Genomic DNA, 15,958 nt, shown 5'->3' with positions numbered 1-15,958 from the left:
TTAGTCGGAGTATTGTTATGATCAGTTTTGAGCACTTTCTTGTATTCTTGGTCAAATGGTGATTGGGAGATAGATCAGAGTACTGTCAACTAATCCTATTGCAAAGGTTTTAATGTTCAATCTTCATTTTTCATCTCATGTCATTGCATTTGCATAACAAATAACATTCTTGCATCACCAATGTTGGGAAGTCATAGGATGTGTGAGTTCCTGAAATTGGATAGGATTAGAATCTAAATCTTCCTGAGTTAGTCCTGGATAGGATTAGCTTGGTTTTGCCTCTGATGTTCTCTAGTTAAGAACATACCCCATAGTAGGAATTAGAGATAAAACATAATTCATTAAATATCATTTACATAGGGAGCTATACCTCAATTCAGAGGGAAACTAGATATTCTTAGAAACGGTTTCCCAATTGTTGTGTAAATTTGTTCTTCATTATAAGTTTGGGCACATAAAAAGAGGAAAAGAAGAAGGACAATTTTTTTACCAACAGATTTTTGGCGACTCTGTTGGGGAGTTGGACAAGAAGATCAGTGCTAGAGATTGTTTTTTTTAGTTTAATATTGTTATCTCTGCTTGAGATTGGTGACTATGTGTCTTTAAAAGAACTTATTTTATATCAGAGTTTGAAAGATTTGAAAGTTCTTATCGTTTAGGTTCCCAACTCATGTTTTTGGTGACTAAGAGGAAGAATACTTTGGTTTTTCAAGCTACAATATTCATTTTCTCTGCTACTCAGAGATTGGCAACTCCGTTGTAAAAAAGATCATGCCTATTAGAACAAATTTTTGGAGAACTTGCTGGAAAGTTGGTTGCTCATGATCGAGGTAACATCATTATCTTTCCATAAACTTGATTCAGATTTATGTCACTTTATTGCAATAAGACATGGTTGCACCTTGGGCAGTTGCTACTGGTCTGCTTAATTTTGCAGCCTATCATCCTCTTCCTTCCAATTCTAGAAAGCATATACCCAAGTCCTTAGGAGATGGAAGGATTACTACCGATGAACACATAAGAAAATTCTTCACAGCTATGAATATTTTGGGAATTAAACATGAAGATGTTGCAGTCTGGTTATTTGTTGAGACTCTTATTGAGGCAGCTACAGATTGGTTTTATCATTTGGCAGATGGATCCATCACAAATTGGGATACCATGAGAGCAACATTTGAAGATCGTTTCAAGATTGTTGAAGATGAATATGATTTGATGACTCAACTAGCATCAGCAAAGAAGTTATCTTCTACAAGTATGAGAGATTTTGTTGCTGACTTCAATCAGATCATTCATAGAATTCCAACAGCAAATAGACCTACTGCACACAATTTGAAAACTTTCTTTATCAGTGCTATGCCTCTTGACATAGGCTTCAAATTGAGAAGATCCAGACCTACAGATTTGGAGGCAGCTCAAAGAATTGTTGTAGAATTGGAAGATGACATGATCACTGAAGGTATATGGAATCATGAAATTAATATCGAAGCCAGCATCAGTGAATCAACCTCACAAGAAGAATTGATTCAAAAATTGTCTAATGAATTGCTTGCCTTGAAAAGACAGCTCCCAAGCTCCAACAATTCATATCAAAGAAGTTTTTCAGAGTAAGCTAGTGAATGTAGTAATAAACCTGTGCACTTTGGAAATTTATTTTTAGAATATGAATCAAACTTGGATGCAAAGGATCCGGAAGTACAACTTTCAGTAAACGAAGGAATCTCCTACAGTGATAAAGAATTGGTAAGGATAGTAGATAAAGATTGTTCTTTCATACCTTCATTTACTTTTGATTTAAAAAGTTTCAAATTTGAAGAAGACAAAAATAAACTATTGCATGAAGATGATTGGATAGTTAATGTATCTCTAGATCATGAAAAGTTGAATTTCATGGAAGACTTTGGCAAAATTGATTTTCAAATTGCAAAAGTTGATGATGAGCCTATTTTGGAATCCATTTGTCTTGAAGAAAATGCAATGACTAATCCTCTTGATGAATGTTTTGCCAAGTCTAAAAATATGGTTGAAGAGATTACAAGCAAAATTGAAAGAAAAATAGATGAGGATTATACTTCCAATTGTTATCTTCCTGAAACTAGTGAACTGGCTGCATTTTGGTTTAGTGGTCATCCTATTAAATCTGAGAATGTAGATGTTGAAGAAAAAAATATTTCAATGACTCGTGAAGTTTTAAAATGTCATGTAGAAGATAAAGAATTAGATGAAGATATTCATAATCTTAAAATAAAGAATGATCAATTCATGGTATCAAACACATATGGATCTTCTACAGTTAATTCAAATATTGAAGTTTTGAATTCAAAGGAACATTTTTCAGATTTAACAAATGCTAGATATGAAGAGGATGTTTCAGTTCTGGTAGAGTTTGCAGGTAATAAAGAACCATTCAATTTTGGCCTAGGCTTAAAATTTGAAGTTAATGATGCTTGCAATTGTTTTGATGCTAGTATTCTTGATCATTTTGTTGGCAATAAAGTAAATATATGTGACTATTTTCTAACAGCATATACTAAATCTAATGATTGTCTTTATCCTTCGCAAAAGAAGTTGGAGTATGTGGAAAATGCGAATACATTTTTCAGCTCTGATTTGAAATTAGAAGTTGTTCTTGACAGTACTTGCAAAAGGTATGATGATATTTCTTTCCTCAAAGATTTTCAATATTCTGCTTTTGCTAATCCTGATTTGAAAGATGATATCTCTACTAAGGAGGATGATGGAACAAATAGAAATGATAATGCTGAAAAAGATGAAACAAATTCTATTCCAGTAATGCATCTAGAATATGTTGAATATTCCCTTCCATCATAGAATTTTGAGTATGCAAGGAAGGATGTACATGGAAACATAAATGAATCAGAGATCTATAATGAAGCATGGCTATTTGGAAAGGTCTTGTGGGTCATCATGTTGCAGATAGCTTTGGGACTTAAGTTCAACAGTGAAGGAGTGGCTAAAGGTTGTCAATGTTGTTTCAGATTAATGGAGTATCTTCCTCTATTTAGAAGAGGTTCATACTTTTCTCTTCTTGTGAATGGCCACATTTGAATCTTTCCTTGCTTTTGGTCCTGCTGGTGAGGTTTCCTCACCTTTTGTAAATAATTTTTTTTTCCAATTTTGGCGTGTCTAGTGTAGCTTCTTCTTCCTTAGTCTAGTGTGGTTGTTTTCTCTCGCTTTGTTTCATTTTTCCCTGCTCCCCTCTGCCCTCCCTATATGCACTTTCTTATTGATCTTTGGTCTAGACTTCGTAACCCAATTCTTAAGGCACTTGCTTGACCAGAGATGTTTGATTCTCTATGCACCTTGCAGTACATATTCCCCAGTCGGAGCCAGTTGTTGCCTGACTTTAAGTCACCCATTTTTTTTTTTGGCAATATTGGTCATATCAAGTTAGTCTAGTCAGTTTCGTGTCTAGGTCTAAGTCCTTCATAGGTAGGCCATCCTTGTCGGGTTTCCCTCTTTCTTGCCCTCTCATTCATAAGTTGGGTGGATTGGTTCAAGTGTTGTCATGTTGGGTAGGTGATAGCTCCTAGCCCGGCAAGGATATCATGTTCTCATTGACGATCTTCTCTGATAAAGGATGATTGTGAAGTTGTGATCTCCAGACCTATATGGGGGATCTGATGGGATTTTCTCATATGATTAATACAATATTATGCTAATCATTTATAAAGAATACAATATCCCAACAGATAGAACGAGATCTTGGACATTTCATAGCCACAGTATCGCAACCGATGCACGCAAGGAAAAAGCTCATTTGAAAATAAATGAGTCTCGAGCAAGGAATGTCTATGAATTCTTTGACAAAATGTCAACATGATTCTAATGTAAATCAACCAATAGATTCACATGTTCTGAGATCAGAACATGAATACCACAGAAGGTCGGAGGTCAACTCGAGTCTATCTCTCCACCAACAAGTTCGTGATCCCAATTCAAGGGTAATGTATTTTGATGAATGAGGGCAACCGTAGTATGTTTGACAAAACCTATCCAATCATGGATTTTTGCACAATATGGCATTAAACTAAAATTGTGGTTATTTTGCCTTCGCTTCCTGAATGTAAGGATTGGTCAAAGGATATCAAGATTAGCTTCTCAATTTCAACAAGATGTCAATGGAAATTCATGCAAATTGTTAAATAGGAAGCCTTCCTGAAGGAATCTGGTTATTAGTAAGTTCAAGTAAATAATAACAGATTTGTCAATGGTGAACGACATACCACAGAGGATTCATGGTAATGGCCATTAGGCCACACATGTTAAATGGCTTGACTCATAGAGACACTCAAAGGTAGTGGAAGATATATTTGAATCATTTTTGAAATGCCCATGTGGTCAGGACAGTGGTTATCTTAAAGGAAAGGTACGGGGAATGTGCACAATTCATTTGATAGAAAGACCACTGATAAATGAACCAATTTTGAAGGACCCTCACATCCCATTCATGATAGGCATGAATGTAAATGTAAACCCACTTTCTGTGACAACTAAAATTGTGGGTTCTCCCAAAGGCATCGCCCATTCAATTGGAATTGATTGTGAAGAACACCAAGAAGCCCTATTTGCATAAAGATGCCCAAATTAGCCCATCCAAGATGATTTTTGCACCAGATTTTCAAAAAACCTGCCAGCCTATTTCATGCATGATATAGATTCTTTTTAAAAATAGTTGAAGAATATGTCTAGACTTGATCCCCAAGATGGCAACAGTCACAAGGCCAGCGAAGATCTTGAATGGAGACAACTTGTAGAAATCCTAAGAAATGATTCTAAGATCTCAAAATGCAGGTCTTGGAGTGGTTTGGAATACAAAAAAAATGGAAGCTAGATCAATTGTTGCAATATTTGGTCTTGGTACAATTGATCTTGCAGTGGCAGAGGGTGCCAAAACAACAAGTGATTCACGTGTTATTGGCATTGACATTGATCCCATGAAGTTTGTGATTGCTAAAGATTTTGGAGTCGCAGAGTTTGTGAATCCCAAAGATCATGATAAACCCATCGAGAATTCTTGGCAAACACAAGACTCTTTGCCCGATCCTGCTTCTGAGGCCTTTTTCAATGACGTAAAAGAGTCTCTCGTGAATTAATGGATGATTACTTAGTTTTTATAGTAAGAGATATGATTACCGAGGAAGCATCACCGACTTATCAGAGTATGCTTAACACTTTAGATGGGGTGCAAGATGAGAGCAGTGCCAGTCCCACATCTTGGGCTGTGTGGACTCGTATGTGGACAACTGAAGAGAACAGACATGGTGATCTTCTCCATAAGTATCTTTACTTGTGTGGCCGTGTGGACATGAGACAAATTGAAAAGACCATACAATATCTCATTGGATTAGGAATGGATCCTCGAACAAAAAATAGTCCTTTTTTTTGGCTTCTGCACACATCTTTCCAAGAGAGGGCAATGTTCATATCGCATGGTAATACTGCAAGATCTACCAAAGATCATGGTGATTTCGAACTAGCTCAAATATGTGGAAGTATTGCTGCAGATGAGAAGCGCCACGAGACTGCATATACTAAAATAGTTAAGAAGTTGTTTGAGATTGATCTTGATGGTACGGTCATAGCTTTTGAAGACATGATACGAAAGAAGATTTCTATGCTAGCCCATTTGATGTAAGATAGGCATGATGATAATTTTTTTGAACATTTTTCAACTATTGCACGAAGAAGCAGTAACTAGGGAAGATGTGGCATGCTATCTCCAAGTTCCTGTCTGTTGGTGAAAGTCTGTTCATTTCACTTTCTCGAAGGGCTCTCTTGGGAAGGCCTATGGTGATGGATATATGCCAATATTATATTCTTGTAACATATTGGTCTTTTGATATTCATGTTTTCCATGCTCAACTTTTGGGTGAGTTATCACCCTCAAATGCTCCAGTTTTGCAGTATGGGAACTTTCTATCATGACAGCTAAGAAACATCCTGTTGTAATGTGCTTCATTCCTTATCATTCCCCAAAGGATGGGACATTATTTTCTAGATCTGAAGTGACACCAAGAGATCATAATATAGAATATGGTTCAACGACTTTTCAGAGGCATAGAGGCATTGAAAGTCTATATTTTGTAATAAACGGTAGCTTGATATTCATATCCTGATTCAAAGTTTTAAACAGTAAAATGATTGTTCAGTTTCCTTTATGAGGAAGTGAAAATATAGGATCGACTTGATCCATATTCCTTGCATTTTCACAATATATTGTCTCTTGATTTTTGGTATTCAGAGAAGATGGAAGATCATGAGTTCCTGGGAACTCTATGGATTGTAAGGAAATTCTATAAATGTTGTAGGAAACTCAGTATTGAGGGTCGACAAATTTTTGGTATGAAGGGAGATTGCAGAGACAATCATGCTTGGTGTCAATTCTTTACTATCCAGGTGCTTCCCTTTTCTACATATAGTCAGAGAGCTAGAATGGAGGAGAGAGCACGTTTAATTTATGTAATTTCATTCATGTATTGAGATTAATGTTCAATTTATAATAGGTTTGGCTATAGTCTACAAGAAAATATGATCAGAGTATTGTATCTGTGTTTAAAACAAGGAAAGGTTTTGTTATGAATCAGAGTATTTGGGCAACACTTTTCTGATTAATTTTAATTGGAGTATTGTTATGATCAGTTTTGAGCACTTTCTTGTATTCTTGGTCAAATGGTGATTGGGAGATAGATCAGAGTACTGTCAACTGATCCTATTGCAAAGGTTTGAATGTTCAATCTTCATGTTTCATCTCATGTCATTGCATTTGCATAACAAATAGCATTCTTGCATTACCAATGTTGGGAGGTCATAGGATGTGTGAGTTCCTAAAATTGGATAGGATTAGAATCTAAATCTGCCTGAGTTAGTCCTAGATAGGATTAGCTTGGTTTTGCCTTTGTTGTTCTCTGGTTAAGAACATACCCCGCAATAGGAATTAGAGATAAAACATAATTCATTGAATATCATTTACATAGGGAGTTGTACCTCAATTTAGAGGGAAACTAGATATTCTTAGAAACAATTTCCCAACTGTTGTGTAAAGTTGTTCTTCATTATAAGTTTGGGCACATAAAAAGAGGAAAAGAAGAAGGACAATCTATTTACCAACAAAATGCAACACCTTTTGAATTATGGTTTGGTCACTCACCTAATGTTAAACATTTCAAAGTATTTGGTTGTAAATGCTATATTCATAAAGATACTAGAAATGGCAAGATTGATGCAAAAAATGATGAAGGCATATTCCTTGAATACTCCACTAGAAGTAAGGCATATAAGTGTTTGAACACTAACACTAACAAGATTGTGGAGAGTGCAAATGTAAATTTTGATGAGCATGCAAAAATTCAAGTTGATCAGTCCAAGCAATCAAAGGATTGCAACTCCTTTGTATACTTCTATGAAGGAATGGTTGTTGAAGAAAATGCTATGAATCAAGTTGGGAATCAACAAAAAAATTTAGTATTTGTTGAGTCTCAACCTGTGAATGTTGAACTACATTCAGAAGCCGAGCTATAGAATGTAGAAAATGCACATTATGGTTCTAAAAATAGTATAATACATGAAAGGAATGATGAAGTGCCAGATGAAGAAGAGAAAAATGACTATGAAGTTGAAGGATCCAACATGGAAAGAAGGACATAACCAAGATTAGCCAAGTATGTGAGAAGACATCACCCTGTAGATCAAATCATTGGTGACAAGGATTGCAGACCAATGACAAGGAATAAACTCAGGAATGAATCATGTCTGCTGAGCAAGGTTGAACCTAAAATAGTGAAAGATGAACTACAAGATGATGACTAGTATAAAGCCATGGAAGAGGAGATAGATCAGATTGAGAAGAACAAAACATGGACCTTAGTTCCTAGACTAGCTGATAAGAATGTGATTGGTAGCAAATGGGTGTTTAGAAATGAACTTGATGAGAATGGTGAGATAACAAGAAACAAAGCTAGACTAGTTTGCAAAGGTTATGCACAAGAAGGACTTGATTATGGGGAAACATGTGCCCCTATTGCAAGAATGGAAGGAGTAAGAATATTACTTGCATATGCTACATACAAAGGTTTCAAAATGTATCAGATGGATGTGAAGTCTACTTTTTTGAATGGTATACTAGAAGAGGAAGTCTACACAAAACAACTAGAGGGATTTGTTGATAAGAAGAACAAGGACATGGTCTGCAAACTGAACAAAGAACTTTATGGATTAAAGCAAGCACCTAGAGCATGGTATGAGAGGTTGCACAAATATCTTGTGAAGATAGGATTTGAGAGAACAGATGAAAACAACAACTTGTACATCAAAGCTAAAAAAGATAAAGATATCAAAAATCTTTGTTGATGATATAATATTTGGAGGAAAAGATGTTCTATGCAAAGATTTTTTTTTATCAAATGAAGCATGAATTTGAGATGTCAATGTTTGGAGAAATCAAATTCTTTTTTGGATTACAAGTACATCAATTGAAGCATGGCATATTTGTGACCCAATCCAAATACATCAAGGAGATACTCAAAACATTTGGGTTAGAAGAGTCAAAACTAGTTAGTACACCAATGGCAAATGGACATAAGCTATCCAAGAATGGTGAGTCTACTGAAGTAAACCAGACATTGTATAGATCAATGATTAGAAAGCTGTAATATGCTGTACATAGTAGACCAAACATTGCATTGACTATTGGAATAGTGGCAAGATTTTCTACAAATCCAAGAGAAAATCACTTAATGGTAGTAAAGAGAATACTGAGGTACCTCAAAGGAATTGATGACTTTGGTTTGGACTACAAGAGGAGTGAAAATTTTGAACTGAGAGTCTACACTAATGTAGATTGGGGAGGTAACATTAATGATAAAAAAAACATCAATGGACGAGCACTTTTCTTGGGAAAAAGGTTGATTACATGGACTAGTAAAAAGCAAAGCTGCACCTCACAGTCAACAGATATAAATTACACCAATATAGTACAGATCAAACATTTATTGCAAGGTATGAAGGAAGAGGTAACTGAGCCTGTGATACTTTATTGTGATAAGACAAGTGCTCTCAACATATCAAAGAACATTGTAATGCATGCTAAAACCAAGCATATTGCAATCAAGTATCACTATGTAAGAGAGTTGGTGGAAGACAAACAAGTGAAGATGGAATATGTTAGCTCAAAGGAATAGATTGTTGATATCTTCACAAAAGTGCTACCTAAAGATGCTTTTGACTATCTTAGAGAAAAGTTAGGGGTAATACCCCTAGCCAAGGCTACTTGAAACAAAAGCAAGAATGCCCTGCATTAAATGAGCTGATTGTTGAAGATTTTACACATTGATGCATAGGAAATTTACTTTAGGACTCATGCCTAAAGTAGTAGAAGTATTGAAATTCCAAAATAGTCACAAGCAAGGTGACAGAGGGAGAAATTGAATGAACTTGCATAAGCTACACCTACATACTAAGATGCTAATATGTCTTTGGCATTGTTGTCAAAGAGGGAGAAATAGCAAGAAATTGATCAACAGGAGAAGTTGTGAGATACTTATCAAAAGAAGATAGAGGGAGATGTTGATCATAATAGCATAAGATGAGTAATACAGAGGGAGAAAAATAAAGTGCAAGGAGGTAGCAGCAAAGAGGGACAAGCAGAAATGAAGCAATCAGAACAATAGAACGAAATGTGAAGATACAATTTACTTTTTGGCATTTGACTTACTATTCTGACCTAGTTAGCATTTGGTTAAATAGTTTAGTCTGATGGTTGATCAGTTTGGTTTGCCATTAATGCCAAAGAGGGAGATTGTTGGAAATCTGATTGAAAAGCTCATCGTTGAAGATCAAAGAGGCAAATTGTTGTAAAGAAGGAATATTGTTGTTTTCAATCATTGTTTTTTCATTGATGTCAAACTTGCTACTTGTAGGAATGCCATTTTCTTATAAGATCCAAGTACTATCACTTAGCTGATTGATGAAGAGGATTTGATCAACAAGATGTAACAAGAGAACCTAAGGGAAAGGTTGAGTTATGATGTTAAAATAAAGTGCAAGGATTAGTTAAGTCAATGGTTGAATGATGTATTGATAGCATACTCAAAGATACAGAGGTTGGTCACACTTAGAAATATTGGAGGAAGAAGTTGTAACAAGGTTGACTGCAAAGCTTAAACTAAGATCATTAGTGGGTGCCAAGCAAGTTAGTTGGAGCCGAGAAAATTCTTAGTTGGAGCTGAATAACAGGAAACTCTAGTATGTGCCGAGTGATCTTCAGGTGCCGAGTGAAGATTAGGTGCCAAGCATCAAAAAATTCTTAGTTGGTGCCGAGTGATCTTCAGGTGCCGACCATCAGAAAAAAACACAGTTGATGTTGAGTAACACAGTATGTGCTGAGCACTAGTATTTCAATAGTGCCAAGCTACTGTATTATTTCAAATGGCGAAGATTTGTCAAATCTAAGCCAACAAAGTGATTATCTTGAATTTTGTGAACGAGTTGGAAGATAAGGATGATGAGTTGGTGGCATATAATTCTATGTAAACCATTTTTGGGCAAATTCTAAAGGATTATTCAAGAAGTTCCTAGAGAAAATGAAATATGGGTTAGATGCAATGAATCCTGCCTAATCCATACAAATTGAAATTAAAGAATGGAAGAATCGAGTGGGAAAAGGACTCCAAGACTTTTATTTAAGGACAAAGAGCTCTTGATACTGTTGCTGCTAAAGAGCCAAACTGCGAAATGGTTAGAAGGGTGTCAAGGAGAAGACATCTAGAGAAGGAAGAGCACAAAGGATCTACTTCTACAAGTGGTCATGAAGAGATGATTGCACTAGTACATTGAGCATGGAGACTCAAGGAGACAAAGCTTGGAAGGAGGGCAAGCTGTCAGAGTTGCAGAGATTGAAGGCTAGGCAAGAGTATGAGCTGAGAAGTGATCTGAGATCTACAAGATAAGTTGTATGTTGTAATCAGGTCAAGATTTTCTAATACTCTCTATAAATTGTATTAGATCTGAAAATCCTATGGACTTAGGTTGGTTTAATAGGCATTTGTAAATCCTTTAACAGGGTGGCATTCCAAGTGAATGTTCTAAAGTCCTTTAACCAAGCCCACTTCTAACAGGGTGTTTAAATCCTCTAACAAGGTCACATTTGACCTTGTGTTGTAAGCCTTTAACATGGCAGACCTTTCATAGGGCATCACTTTAGAAGAGTGAGAATTGAGTAGCATATTACTGGTGGTTTTTCCCAAAATGGGTTTCCACATAAATCACTATGTTATGTGTTGATTTCTTATGTGTTATGCTTGCATGTTGATTTACAATAACTTGCTGATTAGAAAAGTTAAAGCTTAGATGAATAAATGGTTGAATGGGCACACTATACTTAGAGAAAAGTTTGAATAGGACATTGGACCTTGAGTAACTAATTTACACCCCCCCTCCCCCTCTTAGTTATTCTAAAGCATTTCTAACAATAGAAATACTTTGGCTTATGAAGAAGTTGTTGAGAAACCTAATGAACTTGAGCATGGTGAGAATCTAATGTTGAGAAGAATCTTGTGGAATGAGGAAATTGATTAAGGACCTATTTTGAGAAAAAAAATTATTCAAGACTAAGTTTAAGATGACTAGAAAAAATGTTGCAAAGTAATCATTGACAATGGGAGTTCAGATAACTTGGCATCCAAGGAGCTGGTTAACAAGTTATAGTTGTATAGTTTGAGGCATCCTAAGCCTTATTATGTTTCTTGGATCCAGAAGGAGCTTAAATTACTTGTAAGTGAACCATGCCTTGTTAAATTCAAAATTGGGAATTATTATGATGAAGTCTTGTGTAATATTATGCCTATGGATTGTTGTCATATTTTGTTGAGTAGACCTTGGCAGTATGATAGACAATCTTTGCATAATGGTAGATTAAATCACTACACTATTTGTGTTGATAGAAAGAAGCAAATATTGTTGCCTTCAATAGAAAAACCTGATAAAAATCATTGTACTATAGTAAGATTATGTTTGGTTAAAGGTAATTAGTTTGTTTAAGATATAAAGGAGCATAATGTTTAATTTTCTTTGATTCCTAGAAAGACTAAGAAACAAGATGAAATTGAGCATTCACCTAAGATTAAACCTTTTCTAGTTGACTATTAAGACATTATCTCTGATAATGTATCTTTACCTCCTTTGAGAAGTATTAGTCACTATATGAATTTGATACCTAGAGCTAATTTTCCTAATAAAGTACCACATAGATTGACACCTACTAAAAATGTTGAATTGAATATACAAGTGCAAGAACTACTTGAAAAGGGTTTGACTAGATAAAGTTTGAGTCCTTGTGTTGTACCTTCTATATTGGCACCCAAAAAGAATAAAGAATGGGGAATGTGCACTGATTCTAGAACTATAAACAAGATAATAGTGAAGTATAGGTTTCCCTTGCCTACAGTGGATGACATAATGAATTTTTTGAGTGGAGAAAAGTATTTTACAAAGATTGATTTGAAAAGTAGCTATCACCATATCAAAATCAGAGAAGGGGATGAATGGAAAACTAATTTTAAGACAAATGAAGGATTGTGTGAATGGTTGGTTATACCTTTTGGTTTAGCTAATGCATCTAGTACTTTCATGAGATCGATGAATGATGTATTGAAGAAATTATAAGCTAAGTTTGTGATTGTATATCTTGATGACATTCTGAATTGAAGATGAATACCTTGAGCATATTAGACAAGTTTTGTGGAGATTGAAGGAAGAAACATCATTGATCAATTTGAAGAAATGTTCTTTTATGAAGGAAGAAATTGTGTACCTTGGTTTTGTGATTTTAGCTGATGGTTTGAAGATGGATCCTGAAAAGGTAAAAGTTATTCTTGATTGGCCTATACTTGAGAATGTTGGAGAAGTTAGATCATTTCATGGATTGTCAAGTTTCTATAGGAATTTCATCAAACAATTTAGTTCTATATGTAATGCTATGACATAAAATATGATAGGAGATAATAAAAAATTCAAGTGGAAACATGGAGTGCACAAGAGTTTTAAAATATTAAAACAAAATGTTGTAGAATTGCTTACACTTGATTTACCTAATTTCAATAAAGTTTTTCAAGTTGATTGTGATGCTAGCAGAAGTGACATTGGAGCTATTTTGAGTCAAGAAGGAAGACCTATAGCTTTCTATAGTGAGAAGTGGAATGATGCTAAGAAAATATATTCAGTTTATGATCAAGAATTCTATGTTGTTGTTAAATCTTTGAAGAAGTGGATACATTATTTGATGCCTAAATATTTTGTGTTGTACACTAAACATAAAGCCTTGCAATATTTGGGAATCTAGAATAAGTTGAATAAGAGACACATGAAGTGGGTGGAATAAATTCCCATAAATTTTTTGTGTTGAAAAATAAGAGTGAATAGTCAAATAAAGTTGTTGATGCTCTAATTAGAAGAAGGAATTTGTTGACAGAAATGAGAATTAAGCTACTTGGCTTTGATGATTTGAAACATTTGTATGGATCTAATCTTGATTTTGCATAACCCTGGAAAGATTTTAAGAATCAAATGATGAGTGATCAAAGTAAGTGGACTAATTACTTCATTTAGGAAGACATTTTGTTTAAAGGAACTCAATTGTGCATACCTAAAGGATCTATGAGGGATAAAATCATTAAAGAGAAACATAGTGGAGTACTTGTTGGACATTTTAGAATTGTTGAAATAGTGAAGTGTATCTTTGACAAGTATTTTAGGCCTCAAATTTATAAGGATGTACAAAAGATGGTTAGAAGTTGTAGAATTTGTCAAACATCAAAAGGAACTAGACAAAATTTGGGATTGTATTCACTACCTTTACTGAATAAGCCTTGGGAAGGTATCAATATGCAATTCATTCTTGGTTTGCCTAGAACTTTGAGAGGTAATGCTGCTATTCTGGTAGTGGTTTGTAGATTTTCAAAAATGCTCATTTCATACCTTGTAAGAAGATATTTGATGTAGTATATGCGGTTGGATCATTCTTTAAGGAGATAGTAAGATTACATGGGTTTCTAGGACTATTGTTTCAGATAGAGATACTAAGTTTATTGGTCATTTCTGGAGGAAACTTTTAAAGAAATTAGATACAAAGGTGAAGTTTAGTTCTACATTAAATTCATAAATAGATGGACAAAAAAATGTTGTGAATAGAAGTTTGGGTAATTTGATGATATGTTTAGTTGGGGATAAGCCCACTGATTAAGATTTCATTTTAGCACAACCAAAGTTCACATATAAAAATTATATGAATAGAAATACCAAGAAGAGATTTTTTAAGACTATTAAATGTTTGAATCCTAAAGGAGCTACTGAATTGAGAGATTTGGATGTTGAGATAAAGAGAAGTGTTGAAGAAGAGGAATTTGTAGATTTCATGAAGACTTTGCATGAGGAAGTAAAGAAGAATATGGAGGATAGTAAGCTTGAGTATAAATAGAGAGCATCTAAAGGAAGGAGACATAAATATTTTGAGGTTGGAGATGAAGTAATGGTTCATTTGAAGGAAAATAAATTTCTAGTTGGTACCTATAGTAAGCTAAAGATGATGGAGTTTGCTCCTTCTAAGATCCTAAGGAAGTTTGACAATAAAAATTCTTTTGAAGTTGAATTACCAAAAGACATGGATGTTTCACCTATATTCAATATTGCAAACATCTTTTAGTATTCCTGAAGCATATGAGGAGCTAAAAGATAACCTAGATTATCCCAAGAAGAAGGATAACAACATTGAGAAGGCTTTGGATAACAGAGTAAGTAAGAGTACCAAAGGAAAAGATGACACGGAATACCTTGTTTAGTGGAAAGATATAATAGTTGAGGATAGTTCATGGATAAGACGAGTTGGATCTTTATGATTCAGGATAGAGGACCAAGGTTACTTGATGTGGAAATAAGTTCTTTACTTACTCTAGGTGTCTGATGTAGGAGAATCTTGGGTCAATGAGCAATCTTGCATCACCCAAAAACATTTATTGCTTTATGTACCAGTCTGGTGTTCATAGAGTAGCCATTTCTATTAAGAGTTTTGTGTTGTGCATGGTTAGTATCTTATTGAGGACCTATTTTTAGTCCTCACCCTAAGAGCACAAAATTTGATGTGACATATGCTTTGAGTTTTGTGCCATTTTTCCTACAATTTTCATTGAGTGACGAGTGTTATTTATTTTGGTACAATTTCTTATGATGACATGGCATCTTGCATTATTGGGAGCCGACTCCTTGATTGTGTTTGGACCAATCTTTAAGAGCACATGAATAATTAATGCCCATTACTTGGGTTATGATTTCCACCTCTAAGGCATGACCTATATTGTAGTTAAATTCTTGACTGACCGACTTGTGGTCTAGTGGGTTGTTTAAGACTTGGATTTGTTGTAAGAAAGGAGAGTAGTAGCAAGAAAGATTCTTGGATAACAAGGAAACTAGAGGAATAAGAAGGTGAGCTCTTAGCTTTGTACTTGTAACCCTTTTGCATTGGTTGCAACTCAGAAGGCCTCACAACCAAGCATATTGGATATTGTTACATATATTTTATATTGGGTATTGTTACATATATCTTATCATGCTAGTTGTATAATCAACTAGTAAAATTGTGAATTATGTTGTCTATTTGGCTTCAATTTTATATTTGCTTCTGTGTGTACTCTAGGAATGTTGTTGGGTGATTGGTTCTTATCTTTGATTGGCTCCATTCTCTATTAGGCATTACATCAGATAAATACGTTGAGGATAGTTCAAGGATAACACAAGTTGAGATCTTTATAATTCAAAATAGAGCATCAAGGTTACCTATTGTGGGAATCAATTCTTTACTTACCTCAGGTGTTTGATGTAGGAACATCTTGATTCAACGAGAAATCTTGCATCAACCAAAAACATTTATTGCTTTCTGTATCAGTATATT

General features: G+C 34.8%; 1 pseudogene; it reads left to right on the top strand.

Moving 5' to 3' along the window:
- The first annotated feature begins 5,027 nt into the window (after positions 1–5,027).
- On the top strand, positions 5,028–5,722 carry LOC149530524 (stearoyl-[acyl-carrier-protein] 9-desaturase, chloroplastic pseudogene; annotated as a pseudogene).
- Positions 5,723–15,958: the final 10,236 nt, after the last annotated feature.

This window comes from Cupressus sempervirens, chromosome 11, assembly GCF_028749045.1.
Source record: "Cupressus sempervirens isolate cs-2001-9-10 chromosome 11, ASM2874904v1, whole genome shotgun sequence".
NCBI lineage: Eukaryota > Viridiplantae > Streptophyta > Pinopsida > Cupressales > Cupressaceae > Cupressus > Cupressus sempervirens.
The sequence above is the reverse complement of the archived record's forward strand: the minus strand, read 5'-3'. Positions and strand labels throughout refer to the sequence as shown.